Genomic DNA, 17,209 nt, shown 5'->3' with positions numbered 1-17,209 from the left:
ATGTCCTAAGCACTCTTCTGAGGACAGCATACTGGGTTAAACTCACCCTAATTACTTCATCTTGTATAATTGCTTCTTCCAAAGCCCAATCTCTAAATACAGTGGCATTCTGAGGGATGAAGAGTTAGGATATCAACATATGCACTGGAGGGACACATTTCTGGCTATAATATTAACTGTCTTTATTACTTCCTTTCTGAGATGCCACTTCTGTGCTTTGGCCATTTTCCTGTTAATCAACCCACCTTTTCTAATTATTACATGGATCGTTTGTATATGAATGAAATGCTTTCTCAGTATGTCTTACTTTGTTGTTTGATATATTGACTTACAAAGATTGCATACCTCATATTTTGGTTGATTAGCAATATGATTGAATGCAGAAAGGATTGAATTTTTTATGCCGTTAAGATGTCAGAAGTGTGATCCTTCCTATTTCTCTTCGAGTTTTCAGAAGACTTCCTGCTACAATTTAGTGTTAATGCAATGCTGGTAGCATGAAGCATCCTGTTAGTACAAATGCAAATGCAGGCTGGAAATGTAACTCAGTGGTAGAGTGCTTGCCTAGCACACAGAGCATCCAGGTTTGATCCTCAGCACACACAAATACAACAAAAAAAAAATTAAAGAAGGAAGAAAGGAAGGAAGGAAAGGAGGGGAGAGGAAAAGGAAAGGGGAAGAGAAAGGATGTAGGGCTCAGTTAACAGAATGCTTCCCTAGCATGAAGCCCTGGGTTCAGATCCCAGCACTGCATAAATGAGGCCTGGTGATGCAAGCCTGAGATCCCAGCACTTGGAAGGCCGAGGCAGGAGGTGCAGAAATTCAAGGTCCTCCTCACCTATATATCAAGTTTGAGGTCAGCCTGGAACACGTAGGATGCTGCCTCAGAAGAAAGAGAAGGTAAAACCCACACTCAAATGTAAGCTTGTAGATTGTCCCCTTATTACCCCTCACTGACCCTCTCCCTGGACTGTCATATATTAAGATGTTCACTCTAGAAAAGGAAGGAAGGCAGAAAGAACTGTTGTTTGTGAAACCAGCTGTCTTTTAAACAGGCAAATAATCTACAGTGGTTTTGTTTGAGAGTCACAAAAAAATAACCCCTTCAGTATTATTAAAACAATGTCCCATTAAAATATTGTTTTCTTTTCTCCGTTAAGTCCTGGGACAAAGTAAAAGTTTGTCTGTAGAGAAATGCCATTGGCATCATGAGAAATGTCTTCTCACAAAGATCTGGCTTCTCACGGGAACAAGCGCCACGCCCATGAATGACACAGAAGGGTATAATCTAAAATTCACATGGCAGCCACTTTACACAGCTCTCTTTGTTCATTCTTTCTGTTTGTCACCTCATTGTTATTAACCGTAAGACATGACAAAGTTAAAGCTAATGTCTGAAAGTGATAAGCTCCGATGGATCTCTATATGTCTTTAGTCTCTGATAGCTTAGGGTTATCATGAGCTCTTAATGTGTTAATAAGAAGGCACTAAGTGGTACAGACACTATCATAAAACTAACAAGGCCTTAAGTGTGATGATACACACCTGTAATCTCAGCATTTGGGATGTGGAGTAGGGATGCAGGAGGACAGTGAGTTCAGGACCAGCCTGAACTACATAGCAAGACCCTGTCTCAAAAAAATCAAGGCCTAAAGATGTGTCTCCAAGGGAGAATGCTGGCCTAATTTATACAAGGTCCTGGATTTGAGCTGTACCACCAGGGAGAAAACAAACAAACAAACAACAAAAAAAAAAACCCACAAAGTCATCAGTCCGTGTTACTGCAGTTTCTCAGTTGTCTAAACCCAAACCATCCACCATGGCCTCCTTTTCCTCTGTCCTCAAGGCTATTGAATACATTCGACTTCCAGAACATCATGTACTTGGTCTTGGCTGACACTTCTGAGGATGTCCCAGCTCCAACTTTTGATTTACCACATGCACTGGGGTCTGGCTGTGCTCCTGTTCAGCATTTCCCATCATACTGACCCTGTGCACATTCCTTAGCCTGGCCTTTGCCTCCTAGGCAAGGTCACACTTCTTGCCAAAGTTCCTTACCTATCTGTCTCTTCAATCACAGGACTGACAAGGCTCTGACCCCAAAGGCTTAACTGTGGAGACAGCAGGAACTGAAACACTATCCCACCCTACCTCCTGCTGCTTGCCCCTGCTTAGGGAAGCTCATTCCAGCCCAGGCCCCCACTTGCACATAACCACTCCCACCCCTCCCCTCCCCTATCCCATTCCAATCCCAGCACACAGATGTTCAGGCTCTGGAAACCACAATGCTTGGGTTTGTTTCCAAGTTTTCTATTTATTAACCATGTGACCTTGAACAAAATACTTAGCCCACAATGTCCAGGGTTCCTCATGCATAAAATGAGAATAATAGTACCATGTGGCAGAATGGCTAACTACCTAACATTGGCCTCTGAATGTTGGCCACAATCCTATCAAGGGAGGTAGGGGTTACTTGGTAAATTGCAGCAGGTGAAACTGATACGGTTTGCAATCAGCTTCTCTAGCAAACTTGAGCCCTTGGAAAACACAGGTTGGCCATTTTGAATTCACTCAGAGGATATCAGTTAGCATAATACTGACACTCTGGGAAACCTGGATCCATATAAGACATTAAGGTAAGTTGCTCAGCAGCAAAACTGGCTATATTCCTCCTTCCATAGTGTGTATCTTAAAAATTTAGTTATAAGTAAGTGAACATTTATTAAACAGCCACACTGTTCCAGGCACTGGTGACTACAGTTATGCTCTCTGAGATCTAGGTCCCCAAGGCTGGGATCCATCCTCCTGATCCTGGTCCAAGCTATCAGGTGACACTTGACTTGGACAAAGTTCTCAGCACTGTGAAGAGGGAGATCTTCTGAGCCTCACTTTACAGCCATAGGAACCTCAGGGCAAACCAGACACATGTTGCACATCTGTAATCCCAGCCCTTGGCAGGAGAAGGCAGGGGACCTCCAAAGGGGGGAAAAAACTACATTCAGATAAATTTAGAACATCAGCAGAGACTTCAACCCTACTATCATTTTTATTGCAATAAAAAACTTTAAGACAGAGTCATTGTGGACTATTCCTATACAGTGTGTGAATATATGTCACTGTGATTGGTTTAATAAAGAAGCTGACTGGCCAATAGCTGAGCAGAATAAGGTTAGGCAGGAGAGGCAAACTAAGAATGCTGGGAAGGAGGAAGAGGAGATGCCAGCAGACACAGAGGAAACAGAACATATTGAAAATGAGGTAACAAGCCATGAGCCATGTGGCAGAGGGTAGATGAGAAATATGGGTTAATTTAAAATGTAAGAGTTAGCTAGTAACAAGCCTGAGCTATTGGATGAGCATTTACAATTAATATTTGAGTTTCTGAGTGATCATTTGGGAGTGGCTTCTAGGAAAGAAACGTCTGCCTATAAGTCGTAACTCTAGAAACTGTGAGATGAGATACGTTATGCTTTAGCTTTTAAGTGGCAAAGTTCTGGTGTCATCTGTTAGGTAGCAATATAAGAAACAAAAATAAGAGCCTTATTCATTTATTCATACAATTAATTATTTTCTAAGCAATACTAAGATAAAACCAACCCAAGATAAGACAAGTTTTCTGTATTCTGGGAATTCCATGGGAAAGTTTACTAACATCTAGAAAAGGCAGCAGTATTGAAGGACTGCTCACAAAAACCTGGAGAGAAGGGAAACTGAGCTCTGGCATGGCTTGTTGGACAGGTAGTAAGGTGGGGGTGGGGACAGACAAGTGGGAAATGATGGGATGGTGGCCAGCAAGAAGAACTAGACCTCTGAGGGTCTACAAGCCAACTAAATAGGCGTGAAGAAGAAGCACGGGAGGTAAATAGCAAGACTCACTTGGGGTTTCCTCTCTAGCTGGTCACCACCACCACTGGGACAATGTGGGAAGAGGCCAACCTTACATGGTCCTAATACTTGCATTTCACGTTGACCTTGTCAAAGATGGAGAAACAGGGAGTAGAATTTCTTCCATCCGGTTTACTACACCATCTCTGAAGCCAGTGTTCCATTCTTATTCCATTGCCACTAAGTTTGAGTGAGCCAGTCATCACTGAAAAGGAGGGAGAAAACAAAACAAAAGTATTGTCAGGAGGAGCTGATGCAGTTTGCCAGAGGGATATAGTTCTCATTTAGACTCTAGAAATTGAACTAATGTATCTTAGGAAGTGTAAAAATTGAGAAACTTTTGACTCACAAATGGAAAATTCCGTGATTAAACATGACAATATGATGTCCATCATGGGGCATTGAGTCTCTGTTATGTAATGTATGTCTTTAGCATCATGCCTGTTCATGACTGCTTCTGGAGTCTGCAGAAAAGCTTTCTAAAGTTTACTCAGAAAATAATCTGCATCTCAGAAATTAAATACTTGAAAAGAAGACATGGGGTGTTGTTGTGGAATATTCATTTACACTGTGTGAAGATCTGTCACTGTGATTTGGTTTAATAAGAGGCTAAACAGCCAATAGGAAGTATAGGCAGAACTTCTGGACAGAAAGAGCTCTAGGAAGAAGAAAGGCGAAGTCGCCAGACAGATGGAGAGGAAGCAGGATGGACAATACAGAGTAAAGGTAACTGAGCCACGTAAAAGAATGTAGATTAAAAGATATGGGTTAATTTAAGTTATAAGAGCTAGTTAGAAACAAGCCTAAGCTAAGGCTGAGCTTTCATAATTAATAATGTCTCCATGTCGTTTTTTTTTGTGAGCTGGCGGCCCAAAGAAAAATCCGTCTACAGGGTGTCCTCAAACATCTGTAACATTTTCATTGTTGGACTCAGTTTATAATGTCTTGAGTTATTTAAATTAGACACTCGGTGATGGACATTTTATGTGCTAAATTATACACCCCTAAATTTTTCATATTGAAGTCTTAACCCCTCTTTATGTCAGAATATATTACATTTAGAAACAAAGGCTTTAAAAAAGAAATGAAGGTAAAATGAAGTCATATCCAGTGTGACTGGCACCTTGATTTAAATACAAAAAGCACTAAACAGAAAGAGACACACACGTGGGGGGATGGGGCGGGGAGACATAAAGATCAAGAGGGATGAGCCAGGGAGAGGAGAGAGACCCTAGAAGATGTCAGCTTGTCATCTTCATCTGAAATGATATCAAGTTTACAGACCTGTGAAAAGCCAAGTTGCTTTTCTTAAACCATGAAGTCAGTGGCACTTGTTATGAAAACTCTAGCAAACTGATATAGAAATCTTTACAGTTTCACAAACAGAATTTTAAGTCGCACTCAAAATTATCTATCATCCTTTAACAGTAAATAAACTTAACTGCCCTCTAAATGGTCTGGTGTAAACCCAGCACTTGGGAGGTAGAGGCCGGAGGATCAGGAAAGAGTTTGAGGCAAGGCTTGGTTGTATGAGACCCTGTCTCAAAAAATAAACCAAAAAAAAAAAAAAAAAAAGAAAGAAAGAAAGAAAAGAAGAGAAGAGAACAATTCTTTTTCCTAGCATGTAAAAGAACTTGGTTTCCATTACCAGCAACGCAAAATTAGTAAGAATAATAACTTTTGTTAATCAAAAATATTTATATAATCAAAACAAAGACAGTATATATGACCCATTATTCTTCAGCAACTCAGAAGTTCACTGAGTCAAAGCAGTCTGATTGTGGAATTCTCTAATGTATTATCAGTATAACTGGTCAAAATGACTAAACTTGACCTCAGTTTTGTCATTTGTAAAATGGAAAATATTAAGAACTCTCTACCACTAATTAGGATCAGTGGGGGGGGGGGTGTTGTTGTTTGTTTGTTTGTCTTTCAGTGCATGAAGTTGGGAGTGTGGAGGAAGGATCTTAGAGGAGTTGGAGGAGGGCTAAAGAGTATGGCCAAAATACATTGCATGCATGCATGAAATTCTCCAGTAATAAACTAAAACTGTATCTATTTTTGTTTAGTTTTTTCTTCTTTTTTTATTTTTTAACGACACGCTAAGTCCATTCAGTACTGACCATATGTGCATAGGTGAGGGAACAGCCACTGGAGCAAGAGTAACAAACCAGTGACCAAATCTAATCCTCAAAGAGGACTGACTCTCCCTCCCCCAACAACCAACAACTACCAATAGCTCCTTAGTTACAGGTGGAGCCTGTGGTGGTTTGAATGAGAATAGCCCCCACAGGCTCAGATATTTGAATACATGGTCTCCAGTTGGTGGAACTGTTTGGGGAGGAGTAGGAGATGTGGACTTGTTGGAGGAGGTGTGTCACCAGAAGCAGGCTTTGAGATTCCAAAAGCCAACACTGTTCCCACTTAGCTCCCTCTTTGCCTTGTGGTTTTGTCTCAAGATGTAAGCTCTCAGCTACTATTCTAGCAAACATGCCAGCTTGTCTGCTGCCATGCTTACCATCATGAAGATCATGGTCTCTAACCCTCTGAAACTGTGAGCACCAAATGAGTTCTTTCTTATGTAAGTTGCCTTGGTCATGGTTTCTTATTTCAGCAATAGAAAAGTAAATAAGACTGTAGGTGGAGTTTTCCTGTGCTGGCAGCCACTCCCAAATAACCACTCAAAAACTTAATATTATTTATAAATGTCCAGCCAATAGCTCAGGCTTGTTACTAGCTAACTCTTACATTTAAATTAACCCATATTTCTTATCTATGCTTTGTCATATGGCTTGGTACCTTTCCTTAGTACAGCATGCCCATCTTGTTTCTCTCTACATCTACTAGTGTCTCCTCTGACTCCACCCTTCCTTCTCCAAGCATCCTTAGTTTGATTGTCCTACCTATACTTTCTGCCTTACTATTAGCCAATCAGCTTTTTATTAAATCAATCTGAGTGACAAATCTTCACAGTGTACAAAAGGATTATTCCATAGCACAAGACAAAACCTCATAAGTACCTCTTAACTATGCTAGAATTTTTGTTGGCTTGATCTTGTACAGATCCTGTGCAGGATTTATTCAGTAACCACAGCTGCTGTGATCATGAGTCTGCTAACCATGCTCAAATGACTTCATTTCACAGCACTCCTCCCTATCCTCCAGCTTTTGCATTCTTTTTTTTTTTTCTTTTTTTTTTTTTTCTTTTTTTTTTTTTTTGGTTTTTCGAGACAGGGTTTCTCTGTGTAGTTTTGCGCCTTTCCTGAAACTCACTTGGTAGTCCAGGCTGGCCTCGAACTCACAGAGATTCACCTGGCTCTGCCTCCCGAGTGCTTGGATTAAAGGCATGCGCCACCACCGCCCGGCCAGCTTTTGCATTCTTATGGCCTCTTCTTCCAAGATGTTCCCTAGCGTTGGTTGTAGTAAGGATGTTTCATGAAGATGTCTTATTTAGCCAGCTATGGTGGGACATACCTTAAATCTCAGCACTCAGGAGGCAGAAACAGGCAGATCTCTGTTAGTTCAAGGATAGCCTGGTCTATGTTTCAAGTCCTAGGTCAGCCAGGTCTATACAATGAGATCCTGTCTCAAAAATAAATAACAACAACAAAAATGTCTTATTTAGGGCTGAGCATTCACAGTCATTTATTTGTATTATATTTAAGCATTTTATTTTTGATAAATTCATAAGTGAGTACTACATTTACCTAATTTACAACTCTCCCTATTCCCTCTCCTCTTCCTCGAATTCTCCCAACTCCCTCTCAAATTCATGACCTCTTCTTCTATAATAATTATTATTATATACATTTGTACATACACACACACACACACACACACACACACACACACACACACTGCACACATGCACACCCTACTGAGTCCATTTAGTGTTGCTCAGATGAACATGTGTTTAGGAACTTCATTTATTCTTTGACCAGGTATGAGTCTACACTGACTGCTGTCCACTCACCAAAGCTGAGAACAGTCCAGCACTCTTGGTATAAACAAAAATATTTAGAAGATAGTTTGACAGCATGACCATTTTTTTAAAAGAAAGAAACCATGGTCCACTATTCCTGACCAAAGCAGATACAAAATTTACTTTCTTTTCTTTTTTAGCAGGTCTTCATTGTACAATATGGTGGGCTTCATTATGACCTTTCCATGTATACATTTGCTCAATTCCTTCCCCAAGACCCTTTCTTATTCCTTTTCATGTATACATTTGCTCAGTTCCCTCCCCATGACCCTTTCTTCTTCTTTTCCTTCCCTCTGTTCCCCCAACCTCCTTCTAAATGTGCTTTGCTTTCTTAAGCACATACCTTTCAAATGTAGTTTCCAGATAAGAGAAGAGTCCCACGATATTTGCCTTTATGAGTCTGTCTATTGTGTTTAGTGTAATGATCTACACTTCCATCCTTTTTGCTGGTTTATTTTTTAATTAGCACACAGAACAATAGGTTTCATTGTAGAGTTGTGATAATTTTGTTGTTGTTGAGTCTCTTCCAACTAATCTCCATTGTACGTGTGTGCCAATTATCTTCATCTGTTGATGATCTGGTGAGCACGTAGCTTGATTATATAACTTGTTTTGTGTGATTGGTACCATGAAGAATGTGGATATGAAGGGGGCAAAGAAGGAGTACCTCTCTGGATTTTTGTCAGTTATGCATATAAAGTACTTAGCAAAATATCTGACCATGGCAAGCAAGCAACGAATAATTCATGTATACTTATGCATCTTATAGTTTACTGCAGGGAGGTCATTCTGCATATTACTTTTGCAGAATGTCTGGTGCGGTTTTGCTGTTAGTTACCTATTATATTCTGTTTCTAAACATAAAAGTAACTCACACGTAAGAATGTCTTCTGGTCTCATGGTGTTTGCTTTGAACAATCCTATTTTTTTTCTTTAGCTTCTTGGTGTATAATTCATGCAACTTTAGGATTCTTTCTTATGTTTGGGAACGCTTCCAAAAGCAGAGTCAGGCCTGAGAACTCTTGTTCAAGTTTAAGATGCAGCCAGGCACTGAAGGGAAAACAGAGGCACTCTTGCTGACTCTGCAGGACAACTGCCAGATGCACTGGTTGACATGTGGGAAGGAACACATGAAATTATGAAATGAAATGCTTTGGAGACCAGAATAGTGGTGTCAGAGTTGACGCTTGCTCCTCTGGAATGCTTAGGTCTAAAGACCATCTATCTATAGCTCAAGCCCGAACATCTCAGGCCCAGATAGGTGGACCACAGGGATAAACTGACAGAGACTCCAATAAGGTACCAAGGTGACCGGGAAGTCTGGAAGCCTTCTGAGCCATCATCGTTACCAAAAAGCAGCTTCAACCTTCTAAAGTTTTGTTCATTGACCTTTTCTAAAATGCAGAAACACATCAGAGCATTTAAGTCCAAAGTTCTTAGGATGAAAGAGTTTCGGTCCTTTCCCAGAGCAAGTTTTGATGGCGGAAAGAGAAAAGCTTGAGCCAGCACCTAATACATGGTGGGGGAGGAATGGGGTGCTAAAGGATAAAGCCTTGAAACCACACAATTATACCCCACTTACCTCCAAGTGTACAAGGGCAATGGAAGCTGTGCAGCAGTGGGACTGGGGGTTGGTGATGACTGTTACAAACCCTGAAGTTATCGTGGAGGAAAAGCTTGCATTCTAACAGGGCATTGGGTACCTCCCAGATGGGTGTACGATGAAGCTTCCCCCACAGGGAAAGCAGCTGCTGTTATTTAATGGCTCTTGATGAAGCAGCTTGGGCTGTATAGAAAGGCACAGGGTAGTGGGGTGATGATCTGTCACCTGTTGAGTCCTTTCATCTAGTAGTTCTGTCAGCATGTCAGGGCATCTACTAAAACAGATCTGCCAGACAGAATTCTGCAGGAAGCTGTGAGTGTTAATGTAGTGGGTAGCTGTTCCAGCTTCGACCTGGAAGTACTATCCCTAGTGAGGCTTCCGGTAACTGCCATACCTACCTATGACTTGCCCCTGGGGCGGGTCCCAGACGGGAGCCCTTAGGACCCAAGATCCAGATGTGCTGGCGCTCTTGGTTCCTTGTGATCCTGGATGCTGGATGGTAGACCAAGCAGAGTTCTCCAGAGAACCCCTGCTGGACTGTACTTCACCTCTCCTGGATCCTGTAACCAACCCCTTTACTTGCTGTAAGTTACCCCAAAATAAACCTCCTTTTTAACTATGTGGAGTTGCCTTGTTAATCCTCAATACATTTGTGCAGTTGCTGTCTGAGATCTTTTCACTGCAGATTGTGAAGAAGCTCAAGACAGGGAGACATATAGAAAACACCCTAACCTCATCCTCAAAAGGTCACCTGGCTGCTGGGAAAAGAAAAGCACATGTAACACTACGAGCTGGCTCATTACAACTTTTCTACCAACCAAGTTTTTTTTAGCAGAGCCTCTCTGATCAGGGCTCCACTGAATGTGGACTGTTGAAAAACCTCAAGAAACAGATGTGACTGTTTATTTCATAATACATTCATAAGTTCAAAAAAGTAAGTTAATAGTGAATATTGCTGCAGTTGGTTACATACATTTCAGTAATTTGTGGATATGGTTCTAATAAGGACCTTAAAATGACATTCTTCCAAGAACATTGCTTACAAGTTCAGTTAAGCAACCCAATTATTTGTTTCAGCATGCAAATTCATCTTTGCACTAATGAAATCTGCACTGTACTAGCTGGATCCCTTCCAAGCCTACAGACTCCTTCTAAAGGAAGCTGCCCACTCAAGCTCTGTGGAGGGAAATCAGTTCGGACCATTGGTCACTGCTCTGCACAATAGAATCAATGCAAAGCTTTAAAACATATCATTCTCCAGGCCCTAAAGATGCTAATTCTAAAATTCTAATTATTCTTGCTTGGGGTTTTTATAGATGTTGTAGAATATTCTGGTTTTTAGTTAAAATCGAGAACCATTCTATAAGATGGGAAGAACAAAAATTATGACTTTCTCTCCATCCCTCATATACAGTTAAACGGATTCATTAGTTACAGTGGCCTGGGTCAAGACGCTTAAGACCATCCCTATATGCAGAGACTTTCTAGGACTCTCAGGACTTAGTACACAGTTGAACTCATGGCTAATATTTTCTACAGTAATGCAATCACAAAGGCACACAGTCAGATCCTAATGGAAAAGCTAGGCAGAATCTAGACAATTGAGTCACGTCAGTGCCTATGCTCTACCAAACAATGGTAGGATTCCACCAGGATAACTTGTGTTTGAAACTCTATTTCACATCTTTCACATCTTTCTCTGAAATTGATCACCCTGGCTGTTCTCAGTTTTCTACTGAGTTTTCTTCCTCTAAATAGCACTTTTATCTTTTTTTTTTTTTTTTTTTTTTTTTTTTTTGGTTTTTCGAGACAGGGTTTCTCTGTGTAGCTTTGCACCTTTCCTGGGACTCACTTGGTAGTCCAGGCTGGCCTTGAACTCACAGAGATCCGCCTAGCTCTGCCTCCCGAGTGCTGGGATTAAAGGCGTGCGCCACCACCACCCGGCTAGCACTTTTATCTTTTCTATGCTCCAGTCAACCTAGGGACCCTGTTCAGTGGTAAAGTGCCTCCTTATGATGCACAAGGTCCTAGGGTCATACTCCAGTATAAGAGAGAGAGAGAGAATGAGACAGAGATGGAAAGAAATGGACAGACACACATTGGGAGAAAGAGAGAGGAAAAAAATGGATCATCAGTCAGCCAGAATGAATTGTGAGCTCTTGATGCCCTTTAAATAAACAAAAAAATAATAATAACAAGCCTACACATCACATAATACTGATCCAGGAAGGAAGAACAACCCACTATCAGCTGAAAGAAAGGACAATTCAGAATGTGAGCTGATGATGCAGATGAGGCGTCATCGAGTCACAACCACCTCTCAGAACATATTGCCTTCTATATCAATGGATTTCAGCTGAGCTTGGCAACATCTCTTCAGAAAGTTATGGAAAACTGGATCAATTGAACTATTTGCCCCTCAATCAAATTTTTCCCCTAATCTTTTAGTTCAGGAATTTGTCCTTGCCCTGTGGGTCAAATTCCCAGAGGAAAAAAATCATAATGGTTACGGATCCAACAAACAATAGAACCTTAACACAGGAAGAGATGTTACTAATCATCAGAAATGCAGGCCTCTGTTGTGAGGAACTGGAGACCCTGCAAGAGGTTAGATTATCCATACCCTCACAGATGCTAGAAGCAGAGTCAAAGACATCTCTGCCTCTCCCAGGCTGTTATTACCAACACAGGCCCTTCACCCCGGTCCTTTCTGTTGCAAAAAGTTAGGTTCCTGCACTGTGGATAACTGTGGACTCTTTATAGCTGTTATCTTTTCCAAAGTCTGTTGTCACTTCCAGAAAATGTCAACATTCTCCAGGCTATGGGCTTGTGATTATGCAATAAATAAATAACAGAGCTTCTCAGATTTGCTCCTGTTTGCAGACTAACATCACATGCTTCTAAAAAACAGGAAGTTACCCTCCGATTCTGCACTTTGGAGTCTCTAGAACACGTCAGTAAAATATGCTGTTTGCCAGTTACTTAAAAGATAATTTAATCTTCACGTACTCATTTTTAAGGCTGTATCTCAGAACAGTATTTAACTTAAGAAAAAAAATACTATCTGTGTAGCTTTTCCTGCAAAAGCTAAGGATCAGTAATCTAACAGTGAACAGCAGAGAGCTAGGATAGCCACTGTTATCCTCGGGTTGAGTGTGCTGGAGGTAAAGCAGTGCAAACCAAGACGCTCTTAGGCAATTCGATGTGCAGAAAATGAACTTCAGAAGTGTATGTGTAATGTGAAGGAAAGCATTTAAACACTAGGCATTATATCTTACAGTAACTCTTACAGTGCCATAAGAACTGAAGGATGACAAGCTAGTACTGATAAGGCTGGTCCAAGTCATTTTACTGACTCGGCATTTGTGTCCGGAAATAGTCTTAAAGCCATCTTTGACCCCAAGGTTTATTAGAAAAGCAATCCACCTTTTGGTATCTGTCTTTTTTATTCTCTAATTCATCCACCGATACAATGAATATTTATGAAGCACATCTTCTACCCTTCATCATTAAAGTCATCAATAACTACCAGGAGTGAGATTTTACTATGATGCCCCACTGACAGCTGAGCTTGTTGGAGCTGATAGAAAGTTGACAAGTGTGGTGCCACACATCTGTAATCCCAGCACTTGGGAAGCAGAGGTAGGAGGATCAGGAGTTCAACATCCTCTGTAGCTGTATAGTGAGTTCAAAACCAGTCTGGGCTACATGAGACCCTGTCTTAAGAAAAGCAAAGAATAGAAAAGAAAAATGATTTGGCTACAAATTTGTAGACTGTGGTAGAATACTTTTAAAAAATTAGTTTGGCTGAGAGGAGAAAAGAGTGAGCTTAAGAGATGCCTCACAAGATACAGACATCAATTTTTATTTTGAACAAAAAGAAACCTGAATATTTTTATAGCCTAAGAGTTGAACTCCTGAAAAAGCAAAGAAACTGAAAATACTAAAGAAAAGGAGAATATTGTAAATTACAGGGAAAATGGACACTGAGCAGCAGCGTGGAAATTTGTGTTAAGCAGATACTGGTAGATATTTTAATTATTTTCATTTTATGAAGTATTTACTACACCAAGTATCAGCCCAGGTTTATGTCTTCCTCCTTACCCTCTCATCCCCACTCTCTTTTCCTCCTTTCTACTCCCATCCATTTCTTTTTTTAACTTTGTTTTCATTTATTCTTTGGGTATTTCACATCATGCATCTTGATCCCATTCATTTCCTTGTCCCTTTGTATCCACCCTCTGCCCTTGCAACACCCTCCCCCCCCCAAAAAAAAAAACATAAAATAAAACTTAAGAGAAAAGAAAAAGGGGGGGGGGGAGAATCTCATAAATCTCATCATGAAGTTGTAGTGTGACACAGTGAGTCACGCAGTAAACCCTTCGGTCCATATATCTTTAGTTGCAGGTGTTCATTGCAGAGTAGTTGGTCTGGATTGAGGCCTCTGGTTTCTGCTACACCATCAATACTGATCTTCACTGGGACTCCTCTTGGATACCCTGTTGTTGCCCTAGGTCATAGAGATCCTGCAGATTTGGGTCTACAGGACCGGCCCCTTCACGTGCACCTGTAGATCATAGATGAGGTGCATTTGGGGGTAGGCCAACTCGCTCTGGGCCTGGGTAGTTGCAGGGTTGGTCAGGCCGCCAGCTCTCCCCTGTCCTCACCACCAGGGTGAGCTCTCCAGCGTTGCCTCGGCTAATTATCCTCTTGAAGCAATGAGCAAGGGATGAAGGGGTGGGGCCAGTTCTCCTCTTTTCATGTCCTCAGTGCCAGCTCTCCCACACCTGGACCATCAGGGCCAACTCTACTGTGTTATCCAGGCAAGGTACAGGGGCCAGTCTTCCAAGTACTGCAGCTAGCAAGCGGCAGGGACTGCTCTCCTGCTCTTGCGACTCCACGGCCAGCTCTCCCACCCACCACAGGCAAATGTTCTCCCCCACCCACACCACCATACGGCAGATCAGGGGCAGGGTCAGATCTCCCACACTCAATGGTTCACCCATACCCATCAATAGAGTCAGCTCTGCTGTGCTGCCCAGGCAAGGTGCAGGGCCCATTTTCCTGAGTGCTGCAGCTGGTAAGGGGGAGGGTCGGCTCCCTTGCCCACTACAGGTGGCAGGAGCAAAGCGGGGGGGGGGGGGGTCATCTTTCCCTTGCCCTCTCCACCACAAGGCAGATGAGGGAGATGTGGCCAGCTATCCCATCCTCAGGGTCAGCTCACCCGCACTTCTACCAACTGGGTCAGCTCTACTGTGCTGCCTGGGTGAGGAGCAGAGCCCGCTTTTCTGAATGCTACAACTGGTAAGGGGGTCAGCTCCCTCGTCTGTTGCAAGAGGCGAGGGGCAAGGGTAAGGAGGACATCTGTCCCCCACCCACGCTGCCCCATGACAAACGAGTAGTGGGGGACAGATGTCTAGCAGCTTTCAAACAGTTCTCCCAAACTCTCAGCTTCAAGGCTGGCTCATCACACCTCCACCAACAGGGTGGGCTCTACTGTGCTGCCCAGGCGAGGTGCGGGGCCTGCTCTCCTGAGTGGGCTGCAGCTAATGAGGGACCGAGCGGCTCTCCCACTCTTGTGACCTCAGGACCAGCTCTCCCACCCGCCTCAGGCGTAGAGCCCACTCCCTCTCTTTATCCACCATCTGGCCACGTCTAACTCTGAGGTTCATAAGTTTCCAAATAATAAGTAATAGAAATCAGAACAAACGTGAGCACAGACTTCACAAAAACTGTGCCTGTATCTATGTTAAATTAAAGTAAATAAATAAGACGAGCATATATTGGCATATGTAGGAAGTGGGATAGGGATTTGTGGGAGTTTGTGTTTGTAGAATCCATGTTGTCTGTGGATTATATGGAATTAACTAGACTACCAGAAAATATACATATAGAAGACACAAAGAAAAGAGTAGAGTGGCTAGGAGAGAGGTAACAGTCAATGAGAATTTCCTAGACCAGGTCAAGACTTAAATTCTTATATTTTAGAATTACATTGTACACTAAACAACTAAAACTAAATTCACGCATTCGTACCTCAAGGTAAAAATGTAGACTGTCACAGACAATAAGGAAAAAATTAACAATACACAGAATAAGAACACAAATTATTTACAAGGGTAATAATAACACTAAAGCAGATTTCTCACAAGGAAAAGAACCCCAAAATAATAGAAAAAGGTATTGAAGGAAAGCAACTGCTAAATTATCATTCAAGAAAAGAGATAAGCTCCTCATGGTGCACTATGCCTCTAATAACAGAACTCCAAGAAGCCAAGGCTGAAGCACACACACACACACACACACACACACACGTGCACACAGAGACATGTGCACATACACACAACACAAACCACTCACTCACATGCAAATAAATAAATAAATGTAACAAATTCATTCTCTCTTTAAAAAGTAAATATACCTATTTTGACTCAGGATGATTTTTAATGTGAGGTTAACTATTATAGGAACAAAATTACAGTCTCTAACTCTAACAGGAGAAAAATAAGGAATACTTGAATCCATTAAAACAGATTGACAATTTTTTCTGTAAAAGATAAATAGCAAATATTTGTCTTTATGGGCCACATGTTCTCTGTTACAGTTATCAACTCTATCATGATATGATGAAAGCTGCTATACACTATACATAATTAAATGAGCTCTATTTATGTTTCAATAAAACTTTATTTATATGTAAGTTTGTTAAGCCCTGAAGCCAAAAGAAGAAAAAGACATAAAAAAAGTAAGATAGAAATGCAATAAAATGGTAAACAATCTGAACATCAAACTTCTCAGTTAAATACAAAGCAATTTGCAAGTGGGATAAGGCAAACAAAAATGGGACTATGTATTGATCATGAGCTACATAATAAATCATAATTATGCTAAAAAAATTTTGCAATAAAAATGGTGGCAAATGTTTAACTGGGAAAACACTAACAAAAACCATAACTGAATAACTACATTAGAAGAGAAAATAAGTATTAAGGTAAAACATATTATTTGAAATAAAAGACATGCTAATCTTTACACTATATGCACCTACCAATATAGCCTCAGACTGTAGAAATCAAAACTGACAAACTTAAAAAGAAACAGTTATAAGTCTACAATCATACATCTCTTTCATAAACTTATCAAAAAGGTAAAAACCCTAATAATTAGAAGATTTCAATCACTGAGTTAACCAACCTTATCTAAGTGATATATGTAGCAGTTTACACTCAGCAATTAGGGAACACTCCTTTTCAAACACAAAATATTTTGGAAATATTAATCATGTATTAAAAACACAAAACCAGTCTCAACAACAAAATAAGTAACAAATATTAGCCCACATTTTTGGACTATACAATAAAGCCCCTGATGATTTATCCCCAAATTATTTGAATCAGAGTCAGTTATGGTTTATTTCCACTCCAGAAGTGGAAATAGATTTAATGTCATTTTCTGTTTCTGTAAATGTGTCCCAGAGGCTTCTGAACTTTGAGCTCATGAGTCAAGCTCACAGCAGCCATTTGCAATCACTGTGGCCTAGTCTGTGACTGTCACTTAGCTTCTCCTCGAAGAGTACTGTAAACAGTCCCTCAAAGTCCTTCCCAGGTCCCTGCTGCTTGGTATTTGCCATTGTTGTGGCCAAATTAGGAAATTATCATAGACTGATATCCAGTGTGCCTGCATGATCAATGCCTTATTTTATAGCTGTCATAAAGGTGATTGATCAAACCCTGTCTGGT

Source organism: Peromyscus eremicus, chromosome 11 (genome assembly GCF_949786415.1).
Source record: "Peromyscus eremicus chromosome 11, PerEre_H2_v1, whole genome shotgun sequence".
Taxonomy (NCBI): Eukaryota; Metazoa; Chordata; class Mammalia; order Rodentia; family Cricetidae; genus Peromyscus; species Peromyscus eremicus.
The sequence above is the reverse complement of the archived record's forward strand: the minus strand, read 5'-3'. Positions refer to the sequence as shown.